The sequence below is a fragment of the Panthera pardus genome, unplaced genomic scaffold (genome assembly GCF_024362965.1).
Source record: "Panthera pardus isolate Hobbes unplaced genomic scaffold, ASM2436296v1 HiC_scaffold_17, whole genome shotgun sequence".
NCBI lineage: Eukaryota > Metazoa > Chordata > Mammalia > Carnivora > Felidae > Panthera > Panthera pardus.
Window position 1 is genome coordinate 138419894 of NW_026526732.1, and position 13605 is coordinate 138433498.

Consider the following 13605-nt stretch of genomic DNA (forward strand, 5'->3'; position numbering starts at 1 on the left):
CCTTTGGGGCTGGTCCGGGAAGGCCTTCTGTGGTTTTACAAGGCAGGTGTATCTGGCCAGCCATGTGTCCAGACTGTAGCCATGGGGGCTCCTCTTTCCCCTCCTCCTCAGGTCTAAATTGGGCCTCTGTCTGCCCCAGCCTGTACATGCTGGCTGGGTATGACAGTAAACTCTCCGAGGGCAGGGCCACAGCCTGCCCGCTGCTGTGTCAGATGTTCTCTGGAGATGGAGGTGTTCTGACTCAGGACTGGTTGACAATTGTCTCTTTGGAGGCAACTGCCTCAGGCTTTGGGGTGAGGGGTGGGTAAGTGCCGAAGGACCATCTTGTCCCAGAGACCCACCCTCTCCTTCCTAGAGATTTCCACACCCACCTGTGGTCGAGAGAGGGCAGGGCAGAGACCCATTGTCCAGATGGAGAGAACAAGTCCCAGTGACTCACCTAAAGTCATACAGCCTGGGGTGGGGGAGAAGGGGGGTATGGAGCCCAGAGAAGAGCCCCAGGAACCCAGAGCACACCCCAAGACTCCCACAGCTTCCCTCCCCCAGCTCGCTGATAGCTGTGTTTGGTGATGCTGGCCAGAAGGGAAGACATTGGCTATTACTGTAGTGAGGCTCTTGCACTCCTTCAAGCAGGAAACAGAAGTCAGAGGGGGAAGAGAGGCATTTCCCTGAGGCCTTAGGGACCCCTCTGCACTCCAGCCTAGGTCCTGATCCTCAGAGGGGGCTGGGCCAGGGCAACACCGCAGTCTGGACCCCCAAATACCTGATTCTGAGTTTGACTCAGCCAGCCCTCCCCTACCTGGAATCCTGACTTCTGACCCTCATGGGTCCTTCCTGGGTCATTGCCTCCATAGCTGTACACACCCTCCCCACACCTTGGGGTTGCCTTAAACAATCGTATTCTGGCAGAAGTCAAATATATCAGGCATCTGTCAGACTCCAGGCTGGATTATCCAATGGGCAGACCACTGAGCTGTGAACCCAGCAAAACCAATCTGGCCACTGCCCAAACCGGGCACTCCCCACAAAACTGCCTCTGGACTCTTAGTCCACAGGGGGCTCTTGTTGAAAACAGAGGCTAAACCTGGTGGAAGTTTCCTTTTCCTTCACCCGACCCCCAGCCACCTCCACCAGCAAGCCTAGGCACCTCCGCAGGGGAAAATAAACTGGGAGGGAGGAGAGATTCTGAGCAGGCCCCCAATATCAGAGCTAGAGGGGAAGCAGGAGACTCCTTGGCAATCCTTCAATACACAGGGAAATGAAGGCTGCAGGGTAAGGAAAGGAGAGTAGTATCTGAAGTTCTGGGTTCTAGCATTAGCTTAGCTACTGTGTGACCCTGAACAAATGCCTTCTGCACCCGTGCTCTGGGGTCTCCCCACCACCTTGCTGTGCCAGGGTTCTAGTTAAAGCATGTAAGGAGCTCAGGCCTGACTGCTGCAGTCAGTCGCTTGTGGACTCCTCTCCTGACCACCCCTCCAGCTCCTACCCCCACCCCAGGTCCTGGGGACTTAGGGCAGGTGGGGTGGGGGGAGGGAGGATGTGGTGTCACCCCAGGGAGGGGCAGCAGGGAAGGGAAACTGAGTGTGTCCCTAGCTTGCCCCAGCCTGTCCCCTGCATCCGGGGAAGGGTAAGAGTGACTGTCAGCTGGGGAAGGGGGGCAAGAGGGGCAGGCTGGGAGGGGCAGGGAACCCCCGTCTGGACTTGCCGGGACAGCCGGGTGCAGCTGTTTCCGGCTGATGAAAGGGCCCTGATTGATATGGCAGCAGTGACTGACGCTAACCCCCAAATCTGAGCCCTTCCCATCCTCCCCAACCTGGGCATGCCCAGGGGCCCCCTTTAAGCCAGGGAGAAAAGAAGAATGGGGCTCCTGCTGCCACTAGGTACCATCTTCCAAAGACGGGGGGGGGGGGGGGGGGGGGGGGGGCTTGTCTCATCTTCCCTGCCCTAGCCCCTAGCCCAGCAGGGGCAGGGAGGCTGGGGCTGGGCCAGGGTCTGGGAGGACAGGGCCAGGGAAGAGGGGCAAAGGGCTTGCTCCCTCCTCTCCCCACCCTGCAGTGCATCCACACACGTTTGAACATTCACATGCATATCCGTCTAGCCTCTGGGGATGGCTGAGAGGAGAACAAAGCTTGTTACCGAGCATTCGTTTTACAACCTAGCCATCTGTGTTTTGCTAAACAATAGCTAACGTATATATTGAACAGGTCGTGCGTGCCTGGTATCCTGCTAAGACCTTTAGGTACACAGCCTTATGAGGTAAGTGCTCTTCTCACCCCCATTTTATAATGAAGATGTAGAGGCCCAGAGTGGTTAAGGAATTTGCCAGTGGTCACACAGCAGTCAGAGGCAGAGTGAAGATGTGCACTCAGTCTCCAGGGCCTGAGGCCCTAACCACTGTACTATACTGCCTTCAGAGGCAACTTGTAACCAGCTTATAAACAAATAATGACCTTATAATTGGGATTTCTTTTTTTAGAATTTTTTTAAGTTTATTTTGAGAGAGAGCAAGAGAGGGAGGGGCAGAGAGAGGCAGGGACAGAGGATCTAAAGTGGGCTCCGTGCCGACAGCAGAGAACCTGATGTGGGGCTTGAACCCCACATGGAGAGATCATGACCTGAGCTGAAGTCAGATGCTTAACTGACTGAGCCACCCAGGCACCCCCGGGAAAGGTTTTAAATAGAGATGTACAAGGTACAATGAGTCCTCAGAGGAGAGGCACTGTGGATGGGGATGGGGGGAAAGGGAGAGGAGAGGTTTCTAGGACAGTAAACATTTGAAATGGAATTGAAGGGTTTTCCCTAGTTTAGTTATTTTTTTAACTTTTTTTATAGTAAAATATACAAAACATAAAATTTAGCATTTTAAGCGTATAATTCAGTGGCGGTTTTTAATTTTGATGGAGTCCAATTAATCTTTTTTCTTTTGTTGCCTGTGTTTTGGGCATCATACTAAAGAAATCATTGCCAAATCCAAGGTCTTAAATTTTTTCCCTAGGTTTTCTTCTAAGAGTTTCAAAGTTTTAGCTCTTAAATTTGGGTGACTAATCCATTTTGAGGTAATTTTTAATGTTTATTTACTTTTGAGAGACACAGAGTGTGAGTGGGGGAGGGGCGGAGAGAGAGGGACACAGAATCCAAAGCAGGCTCCAGGCTCTGAGCAGTCAGCACAGAGCCCAAAGTAGGACTTGAACTCAAGAGCCATGAGATCATGACCTAAGCCGCAGTCGGAGGTTTAACCAACTGAGCCAGCCAGGAACCCTTTGAGGTAATTTTTATATATAGTAAGGTAGAGTCATCTGCAAACAGATAATTTTACTTCTTCCATTCCAATTAAATGTCTTTTCTTTCTCTTTCTTGCCTAATTACTCTAGCTGGAATTTCCATTACTGTGTAGAAGCGACAAAAAGCAGGCATCTTCATTTTGTTTTGGATTGCAGAGGAAAAGCTTTCTGTCTTTCACCATTGAACGACATTAGGTGGGTGGTTTTCATATATGGCCTCTGTTGTGTTGAGAAATTTTCCTTCTATTCCTAGTTTATTGAGTGTTTTTTACATTTATTTTAGGTATGTATGTATGTATGTATATTCAGAGAGAGTGATCAAGCAGGGGAGAAGGGCAGAGAGAGAGAGAGAGAGAGAGAGAGGGAGAATCTTAAGCATGCTCCACACCCAGTACAGAGCCTGATGAGGGGCTTGATCTCACTACTGTGAGATCATGACCTGAGCCAAAATAAAGAGTTGGTTGTTGGACGCTTAACTGACTGAGCCACCCAGATAGCCCATTGAGTGTTTTTAATCATGAATTTGTTTGTATCTTTGTCAAATGCATTTTTCTGCACTAATTGAGATGATCATGTGTCTTTTTTCCTTTTGTTCTATTAATGTGGTGTATTACATTGACCGATTTTTTTTTTTTTTTTTATTGAGCCATCCTTGCATTTTAGGGGTAAGTCCCAGTTAATTGAGATGTATAATTCTTTGAATATGCTGCTGAATTTGGTTTGCTAGTATTTTGTTTAGGATTTTTACATCTATATGCATAAGTAATATTGGCCTGTAATTTTCTTTTTTTGTATTGTTTTTGTCTGGTTTTGGTATCAGGGTAATGCTGACCTCATAGAACAAGTTGGAAATGTTCCCTCCTCTTTAATATTTTAGAAGAGTTTGAGAAGGATTGGTGTTAATCCTTTACATGGTTAGTAGATTTCACCAGTAAAGCCATCAGGTCCTGGACTTTTCTTTGTTGGGTTGTTTGGTTATTGATTCACCCTTTTTAATTGTTATACTGTCTATTTCTGTTTAAGTCAATTTTGGATGTTTACTTGTTTCTAGGAATTTGTCCATTTCATCTAGGTTATCCAATTTGTGGCATAAAACTGTTCATAGTATTCTCTCTTTTTTTAACTTTTAAAAAGTTGTTATTTATTTAAATAATCTCTACACCCAACATGGAGCTTGAACTCATGACCCCAAGATCAAGAGCCGCATGTTCTTCAAACTGAGCCAGCCAGGCACCCCCATCATACTCTCTCATAATCCTTTATATTTCTGTAAGGTCAGTAGTAATGTCCCCACTTTCATTTCTGATTTAGTAATTTGAGTGTTCTCTCTTCTATCTTAGTCAATCTAGTTAAACATGTGTCAATTTTGTTGATGTTTAGTTTTTGGTTTTATTTTCCATATCGCTTTTCTATTCTCTATTTCACTTATCTCTACTCTAATATTCATTAGTTCCTTCCTCTATTTGCTCTTCTTTTTCTAATTCCTTAAGGTGTACACTTACATTATTGATTTGAAATCTTTCTTTTTTTTTTAATGTAGGCATTTACAACTATAAATTTCTCTCTGAGCACTGCTTTCTCTGAATCCCATAAGTTTGGATATATTGTCTTTTCATTTTTGTTCATTTCAATGTTTTTCTTTTTTTTACTGTTTTATTTCTTTACTTTTGAGAGAGAGAACACAAACAGGGGAGGGGCAAAGAGAAAGGGAGACACAGAATCTGAAACAGGCACAGAGCCTGACACAGAGCTCAAATTCATGCACTATGAGTCATGACCTGAGCCCAAGTCAGATGCTTAACTGATGAGCCACCCAGGTGCCCCTCAATGTATTTTCTAGTTTTCGTTGATATTTCTTCTTTGACCCATTGGTTGTTCAAAAGTGTGTTGTTTGATTTCCACATATTTGTGGATTTTTCAATTTTCTTTCTGTTACTAGTTTCTAGTTTCATCTCACTGTGATCAGAAGAGATACTTTGCATGATTTCAATCTTTTAAAATTTGTTAAGGTTTGTTTTGTGGCTAACATATGATCCATCCTACAGATAGTTCCATGTGCACTTGAGACGAATGTGTATTCTGCTATTATCAGATGGAGTGTTCTATATATGTCTGTTGGGCCTAATTGGTTCATAGTGTTGTTCAAGACCACTACTATTTCTTTATTGACTTTCTGTCCACTTGTTCTACTTGCTATTGAAGGTGGGGTATTGAAGTCTTCACCTATTGTTGTAGAATTGTCTATTTCTCCCTTCAATCGTGTCAATTTTTGCTTCATATATTTTGGGGGTCTGTTTTTAGGTGTATAGAGGTTTAGAAATGTTATATCCCCTTGCTGATAAGAAACTTTTATTAATATATAATGTCCTTCTCTCTCTCTTATAATGTTTTTTGACTGACAGTCTATTTTGTATGACAATATTTATAGCCACTCCAACTCTCTTTTGGCTACTATTTGCATGGGATATCTTTTTCCATCCTTTTACTTCCTATCTCTTCATGCCCTTGTATCTAAAATGAACTTCTTATAGACAATGTATGGTTTTTCAAATCTAATCTCTACCTTTTCATAAGAAAGTTTAATTCGGGGCACCTGATTGTTCAATTGGTTGAGCGTTTGACTTCAGCTCAGGTCATGAACTCATGGGTTCCTGAGTTTGAGCCCTGCATTGGGCTCATTGCTGGCAATGCAGAGCCCACTCAGGATCCTCTGTCTCCCTCTCTCTCTGCCCCTCCCACATTCAAGCTCTCTGTCTGTCCCTCCCCCACTTGTGCTCTCCCTCTCTCTCAAAAATAAAACATTTTTTTAAAAAGAAGAGTTTAATTCATCTGTATTTACTGTGAATACTGATAAAGAGTGATTTAATTTTGCCATTTAGCTGTTTTCTGTATGTTTTTTTCCCCAAGTCCTTTATTACTGCCTTTTTTTCCCACTTGGTTGATTTTTTTGTAGTATACTATTTTGATACCCTTCTTTTTCCCTTTTTTGTGTATTTTTTATTATTTACATAGTGGTTACATTAGAATTACAATTAACATCTTAAATTTATAACAACTTGGTTTTAATAATATCAGCCTAGGGGGCACTGGATGGTTCAGTCAATTAAGCATCCGACTTCGGCTCAGGTCATGATCTCATGCTTCATGGGTTCGAACCCCACATTGGGCTCTATGCTGACAGCTCAGAGCCTGGAGTCTGCTTCAGATTCTGTGTCTCCCTCTCTGTCTGCACCTCCCCCACTCACTCACTTGTCTCTCTCTTTCTCTCTCTCTCTCAAAAATAAACATTAAAAAGTTTTTAAAAATACCAGTTTAGTTTCAATATACAAATACTCTGCTCCTTTACACCTCCATCTCTCCCCCTTTATATTATTGTCACAGATGATATCTTTATATGTCGTGTGCCCATTAACACAGATTTATAAATATTGTTTCACGCATTTTCCTTTTATATCAAATGATGACCTACAAGTGGGAAAGGTTTCAAAGAAAGAGATACAAGGTGCGATGAGTCCTTGCAGGAGGGACCCTGTGGGTGGGGGCTGGAGGAGAAGGAGAGAGCCAAGAGATCCTTCCAAGACAGTAAACATCTGAACTGAAATCGAGTTATGAAAAAAAAAATTACTATGTAAAAATGCTTATTCACAGGAAAAGATATCCAAAATATTTCATTTTGGTAGCTTACCAAATAGCACAAATGATCTCATTTTTGTAAGTATGTGTGTATATACATGTATTTAAAGACATATCTATCTACAGAAAAAACTCATGATTATACTCATAGTACTTGAATAGTGATTATCTCCAATTGTTGGAACTGTGGAAAGAGGAAACACTTTCTTTTTTTTCCCAAATGTATTCCATATTGTTTATTTCCAATAAACATGCATCACTTTTATAATCAGAAAAGGCAATGATGCTTTTTTTGTTCTGAAGGGTAAAATGAATGAGTGGGCATTCACTGTAGAGATAAAGTCAGAAAAGACCTGCCAGGCAGAGGGAACAGCATAAGCAAAGGCAAATAGGGATGAAAATCCTGCTTTATTACAGGAACAGCCAACATATGGCATGGCTGGAGGGCACCGGGTGGCCTGGAAATGAAGTGTTTCCAGGGCCCACATAACCAAAGGCTTAATGTTTCATAAAAAAAAAAAAAAGTTTAGTCAGTTCTTGGCATGAGGGCAGGAGAGTGACAAGTTTTGATTTACATATTAAGCAAATTAGTTAATAGAGGTGAGAAAGAGTCCAGAGGCTGAGAGGCCCGTTGGGGAGACTGTTGCAATAATTGAGGAAAGAGAAGATGGGGTGGGAACTGAGTCAAGGCTTAGAGAGTAGAGAATAAAATGGAAATAGGAGAGAAGTGGAGGCCAAATCAGACAGTAATTATCTATGAATGGGAAGTGGATTTATCTGTCTCCGGGGTTGCCAGTGCTGGCATATGAATGGCAGGAGACCAGTTGTAAAGATGATCCTGATCATGATCATGATCATGATCAAGATAATGGTGACTCAGGAGGAGGAAGTGGAAAATCCCATTAGAAGAGCCCCGTAGCCCTTTACAGTTTGCAAAGTCCTCTGACTTCGGTCTCCAAACACATCACGATGTGTGTTCCCATTCTACAGATGAAGAAACTGAGGCCTGGAAAGGTGACACAGCCAAAGCAAGACGCAGAGAACATCATTTACTGGCCACATGGATGGGCAGCCACTGCTTTTCCCAGCAGAGCCTGAGCAATGACCATGTGACACTTTTTAGTCAGATGACCTTGTGCAATTTACATAACCTCTCTTGTGCCTCAGTTTCCTCTTCTATAAAATGGAGAAAATAATGCAACTTACTTCATATGTTGCTGAAAGGATTAAGCTACTTAACGCATGTAAAGAGCTTAGAGCCTGGCACATAGTTAGTGCTCAGCAAACATTCAGTCATTTTTTTGTATTAGTATCTACACACTACCCCAGATAGATCACCTGGAAAGAACGAATAAGGGGAAACCATGCTCCTGGTATTGCACCTTCCTTACTTCTCAGACCCTAACTCCTGTGGAAAAGACACAGAGGCTAGAATTTGCATCCTTGGTCTAGTTCGTTAGGGCTTTAAGGCTCTTTGCAAGACCCATCTTTTCTAATCATTTCCATACATCTTGGTACCAACTTGTTCATTCATTCATTCATTCATTCATTCAGCAAACACATATCAAGCCCTGATGTGGGTCTATGCTTGGGGGCTAAGGTCACCAAGAAAATGAGCCTGTCTTCGAGGAGTTCACTATGTAGTTGGCTCAACTCACTCCCTTACTCACTCACTCGTGTGTTCATCACTTACGACGACGAGCCTCCTCTGGGCCACACACATACGCTCTGTTTATATCTCCTGCCTTTGGACACGAAGCAATTAGATCTTTTCCCAGCGGTTGTTATGTTTCCAATCTCCTACTCATACTTTGCCCCCCTGTACCCACTCTGTGCCCACACACAAAATCACACAGGGAAACCAAAACAGAGACCCAAGAAGGATAAATTCTTCCCCCATATTTCCTGTGGCTGAACATCTCTCACTAGTTCCTAGAGTCTGAAGGGGACACCAGCAACAACTGAATTCTCTGGACCCTTTTACATTCTTTGACTCATTTAGCAAACTGCTTCCCGGGCACCATGCTAGACCAGGGCCTGTGCTGGGCAGCACGGGAGTAACAGAGTGAACCACGGAACATACCCTCAAGGAGTCTCCACTGAGTGGCTCAGCACCTCGTTCTCCCCGCAAATATTTACTGAGTATCTACCATCCACCAGGCACCAGGACAGACTCTGGAATGTGAATAAGAAAGACAAAGTCCCTGGCCTCATGGAGCTTGCTGTGTAGACAGAGAGACGAACAACGAGTAAGCAAACACATGAACACAAGACAACTATCTATGATCAAGGTTCTGAAGAAAATAAAACAGGGTGATACTATAGTGATTGAGATTAGACAGCACAGGTTATTTGAATCTGAGCAGGACACGCTTCTCCGAGCATCAGCTTCCTCACAGATAGTGTTTGTACATACCTCTGCTGGGAGGAGGAAATGAGTTAATATATGCGGAGCCTAGCACCCAGCAAGCACTGTATGCTATTATTACTTTTATTTTAAATGTTTATTTATTTTTGAGACAGCGCAAGCAGGGGAGGAGCAGAGAGAGGGGGACAGAGGATCCGAAGCAAGCTCCTCGCTGACAGCAGCGAGCTCCACGTGGGGCTTGGACTCACAAACCGCGAGATCACGACCTGTGCCGAAATCAGACGCTCAACCGACTGAGCCACAGACAGGCGCCCCTATCATTACTTTTAAATAGATGCATAAACAGATTATCAACCACGAGGGAGTTGGTGCAGGATAAAGTGATACAGACACAAGGCATTCTGGGGCCGCTGAGGAGGAGCCCCACAGGGGGCCTGTGCAGCCTGGCCAGGGAGGGAGGTGAGGACACTGGACACAGATGCCCTTCTTCCCCTTCCCTGGCCCTGCAACCCACCGGCTACCCTAAAGAATGTTGCCTCTCTGAGAGACTGGAGCGGGTGGAACGGGACAGAAAAAACAAACATACCTCACCTCCCTCAAGGACAAGAGTGGAGGGAGGGCTCCCAGGTGGCCGCTGAGATCCTCGCCAGGCACAGGGCAGGCAGGACAGTGCCTGCTTTTCCTGTTCATCCCCTTCTAGGCCCCCTGGCCCTTTTAAAGTGCCCGTTGCCCCATCTGATGCTGAAGATGCTGTAAGTGAGGGTGCCCAGATGCTCAATCCATGTGGGATTGAATGAAAGGGCAACGCTCATTCGTAAGACCCCTTCCTAGATATCCTAGCGTCCCTTCCAACAGCTCTGTGGCAGAAGCCTCATGGCCCCATCTCTCAGACGAGCACATGGAGGCTGAGGAAGAACAAGGATCCTTCTCACTCATTCTGTTCGGAAACAGCAGTGGGCAGTTGGAATCTAGCCTGGCTGCAATACGGCTGCTTTTTCTCCTCCCCCATTCTGCTTCTCCTCAACGGGGGAATATGCAGGAAAGACCATGGTTCGGGGGTTTGGGGGTTCAGGAAGGTAGAAGGAGTGAAAGACAGATATTGCTGTCCAGAATGAACTGGAACTGAGGTGAGGGCTCCAGGAAAGGGGGGGGGGTCAGTTTTCCAACCGGGAAAAGATGAAACAGACGGAACCACAGAGAGGAGGCCCCACTTGCCCCCACCCCCATCACAATAGGCATCTAGGCAAACAGGATGAGGATGGGACGAGCCCCCCTCTCTGCACCAACACCCTCCTCCAGCATCAGCCGGCCAGGCAGCCCCATTTCAAGCCCTGTGCCCACGGGGACCAGGATGTGGGCACCCAGGAATGGACAAGCCCTGACGTAGACAACTCTGCGACCCCCGTGCCTGGCCTCCACAGCTACAAGCCAAATACTCCTTGTGGTTTGGGCCCCAGCCAAGCGCCCACACCCCAGCTCACGGGACCGCAACTTCCCTGTTGCATCAGGTTTCTAAGCGCGTGCACACACCCCAGAGCTTGTTACACAACCGTAGTGCGCGTACCCAGCACCCACACAGCCCGGGTGGCCTGACGGTCCCACAGAGGAAACTGCAGCCTTGCTCGGAGGGCACAGGCCCCTCTCTACAGCCTGCTGGCTTCAAGAGCTGGAGGAGAGGTGCGGAGGGCACCTGGCCAGGACCCAGGATTCTGCCGGCTCTACTGCTGGCTCGTTGTGAAACCCCAGTAAGCCACGTCCCCTCTCAGGGCCTGTTCCCCCACCTAGAAAGGAAGATCTCCTTCTACCCTGATGATCTGGGTACCCACTTCTCCATGCCACTCAACACCCGCTAAACCACCACCAACATCCTCTGTCCCCCTAGGGATGTCCGCAAGAAAGGGAGGCAAGAATTGCACAGCATGGAGACAGAGGATTGGATAAGACAACCCCTAAACAGGGCTCTCTTCTGCTGGGGAGAAGCCCAGAAGTACACCACCAGTGGGTGTACCTCGAGGGGAAACCCCACGGTCACCTCCTGCTCCCTAGATAGAGGGAGGACAGTGGCCAGAGCTTTCTGAGGTAGCTCTAAGGAGCAACAGCTGGGGTAAGCAATTTTCCTCTTTGCACTTTTGGTTTTTTCCTTTTCTCCACAACAAGCATGTGTTACACATTACTTTACAACAAAAGGTGGGGGAGGGGAGGGGCTGGACACACTCACCTCCTAGGGCATGCGCCCTCTGCCCAGGACGATCCCTTAAATCAGTATTTCCCTAAGCATGTTGTGAAAGCATTCCCATAAGCCCAGGAAACCGGGGCCAAACAAAACCTGACAGGTTTTTTTGTCTGCAGGACTCCTCTGAGCCTCCAACACGCTAATCTGGGCAACGGCCCTCTGAGGGGAGGAATGAGACAAGGAAACTCGTTTGGTCTCAGAGCTCTTTATAGGGAAGCATCTCAAGAGACACTTGCAAGGTACGACCAGAACTCAGGGTCCAACGAGGGGGAAATTCAGGCACACACCCAACATAAGGGCCTCCATCAAAGAGAGACAGCTCAAGCCCTAGAGGGCACTGAAGGCAGCCATCCTCGGCAACCACCTCCAACTGCATGAGCCAAACCCCAAACCCACTGCCCAAAACTGGCCTGAGCCCCACATCCCGGCGATGACAGTTACTGAGGCAGGTAGTAGTGTGAGAGGGCCCTTGGGTGGCCTGCAGCCTCCCTGAAGTTATTTAGATCTGCAGTGACCCCTGCTGGCTCTGCCCAAAATCACCCCTCCCCTTAGTCCTCACCCTCCTGGCCTCTCTCACCCTCCTCTCCAGTCCCTGGCCTTCCAGCATCTTCTCACTAGCCTCGACCCAGCCCTACTGTGATCCACCCTGACCACCCCCTCCCACCAGGCCCCCACTCTTTTCCCCATCCCTGGGTTTGGAATATGGCTGGACTTTGATAGAGCCCACTAGTGAGTTCTGAGGTCTGAACTGGGGAACTCAGATGGGGTGAGGAATGGGGGGCTCTGAAGACTGCCTGCTCCCCTACCGAGGGCGTGAAAAAAAAACCCAGGGCCACTGTAATAACAGCAAATATTCTGGGGCACCCATCTGGCCCAGTCAGTGGAGGAGGTGGCTCTCGATCTTGGGGTTGTGGGTTTGAGACTCACAGTGGGTGTAGAGATTACTTAAAAGAAATTTTTTTTAATAGCAAACATTCACTGAACACTTACTATCTTCTAAGAACACGGCTAAACCCTTGAGGTAGATTATTCCCTTTAATTCTCATAAGAATTTTAAGAAGTAGGCACTATTCCTGTATGAACCCAATTTTCAGATCAGAAACTGAGACTCAGAAGTAAAAGGGTAAATGGCAAATCCAGGTGGACTCAAGTGGAGTTTCTGACGTTGGAGTCCATCCGCTTAACAACTACACTCTTTTACCGTCCTTACATTTGCCCCCCACCGAAACTACCTGCTCATGCAAGTCTCTGCCTAGTACTCACTGCCTTGAGGAAGTATGCCTCAGTAGCCTTGCCCCATGCCCTCAGGTATGACTCTGTGACCCAAACCTGGCCATCTGTAACCTTCCCCCTGGTAAATTAGACTGCCAATTTGGTTGCCAAGCCCAGGACCCATCCCCTCTTCCGATGATTGTGTCTAGATTTATTTTTGGGCAACACCGAGGACCTCAGTAAAAGGGGCTTCAATGAAGATGCCTCCCCCCGCCCGACCATCTCCAGGGGGAGCCGTGTGATTCAGGCCTGGCCACTCAAGCACCAAAATATCTTGGCTTCAGTGATTGGCTCAAGAAGGACAGATGACCCAAACGAGGCCAACAGGGCTAATCCCCGGAGTTCACTGGAGTCACCAGTTTTCTGCTCTGGAATTACTAGTGGGTGCGTGTCTGGCAGGATCTGCCAGGAGTGCTGCCTAAGGAGGTGATGCCTGAGGAGGGAGCCGACACAGGAGAGCAGACCTGATGACATTGTTCGAACTGTGCCAAAGACAGGTCCACCCCTGGACTTTTCAGTGATCATGAGCCAATAAATTACTTTTGTGTTGTTCTTGTCTTAAGCAAGTATGAGTTGGGTTCCTTCCTTTGAAACGGAGATCTAGCAAAGCCTCCCCACCATTCTTAATCATTATTAACAACTGTGTCTCCTTCTTGCCTTTTCCTGCTATGCTTATTTAGACATACTGGACATTTTTTAAATAAAAATTGACACCGCTGGCTACTCCTTCCTTTGAGATATACTGTTTTGCTTATTTTTGTGAAACCTCACTCTCTTAGTTTCTCTCGGGCCCCTCTGAAGTCCTGTTCGGTTCATTT

General features: G+C 46.7%; 1 long non-coding RNA gene across 2 annotated transcripts; it reads left to right on the forward strand.

Annotated features, from left to right (window-relative positions):
• Window positions 1-3384: 3384 nt before the first annotated feature.
• Window positions 3385-13309, forward strand: LOC109271670 (uncharacterized). 2 transcript variants are annotated; one of them, XR_002082058.2, is made up of 3 exons: window positions 3385-3476; window positions 11632-11754; window positions 12937-13309. It is a non-coding gene; the product is annotated as an uncharacterized LOC109271670 (long non-coding RNA). The 2 variants fall into 2 exon arrangements; XR_002082059.2 differs by lacking the exon at window positions 12937-13309 and adding an exon at window positions 12484-12913.
• Window positions 13310-13605: the final 296 nt, after the last annotated feature.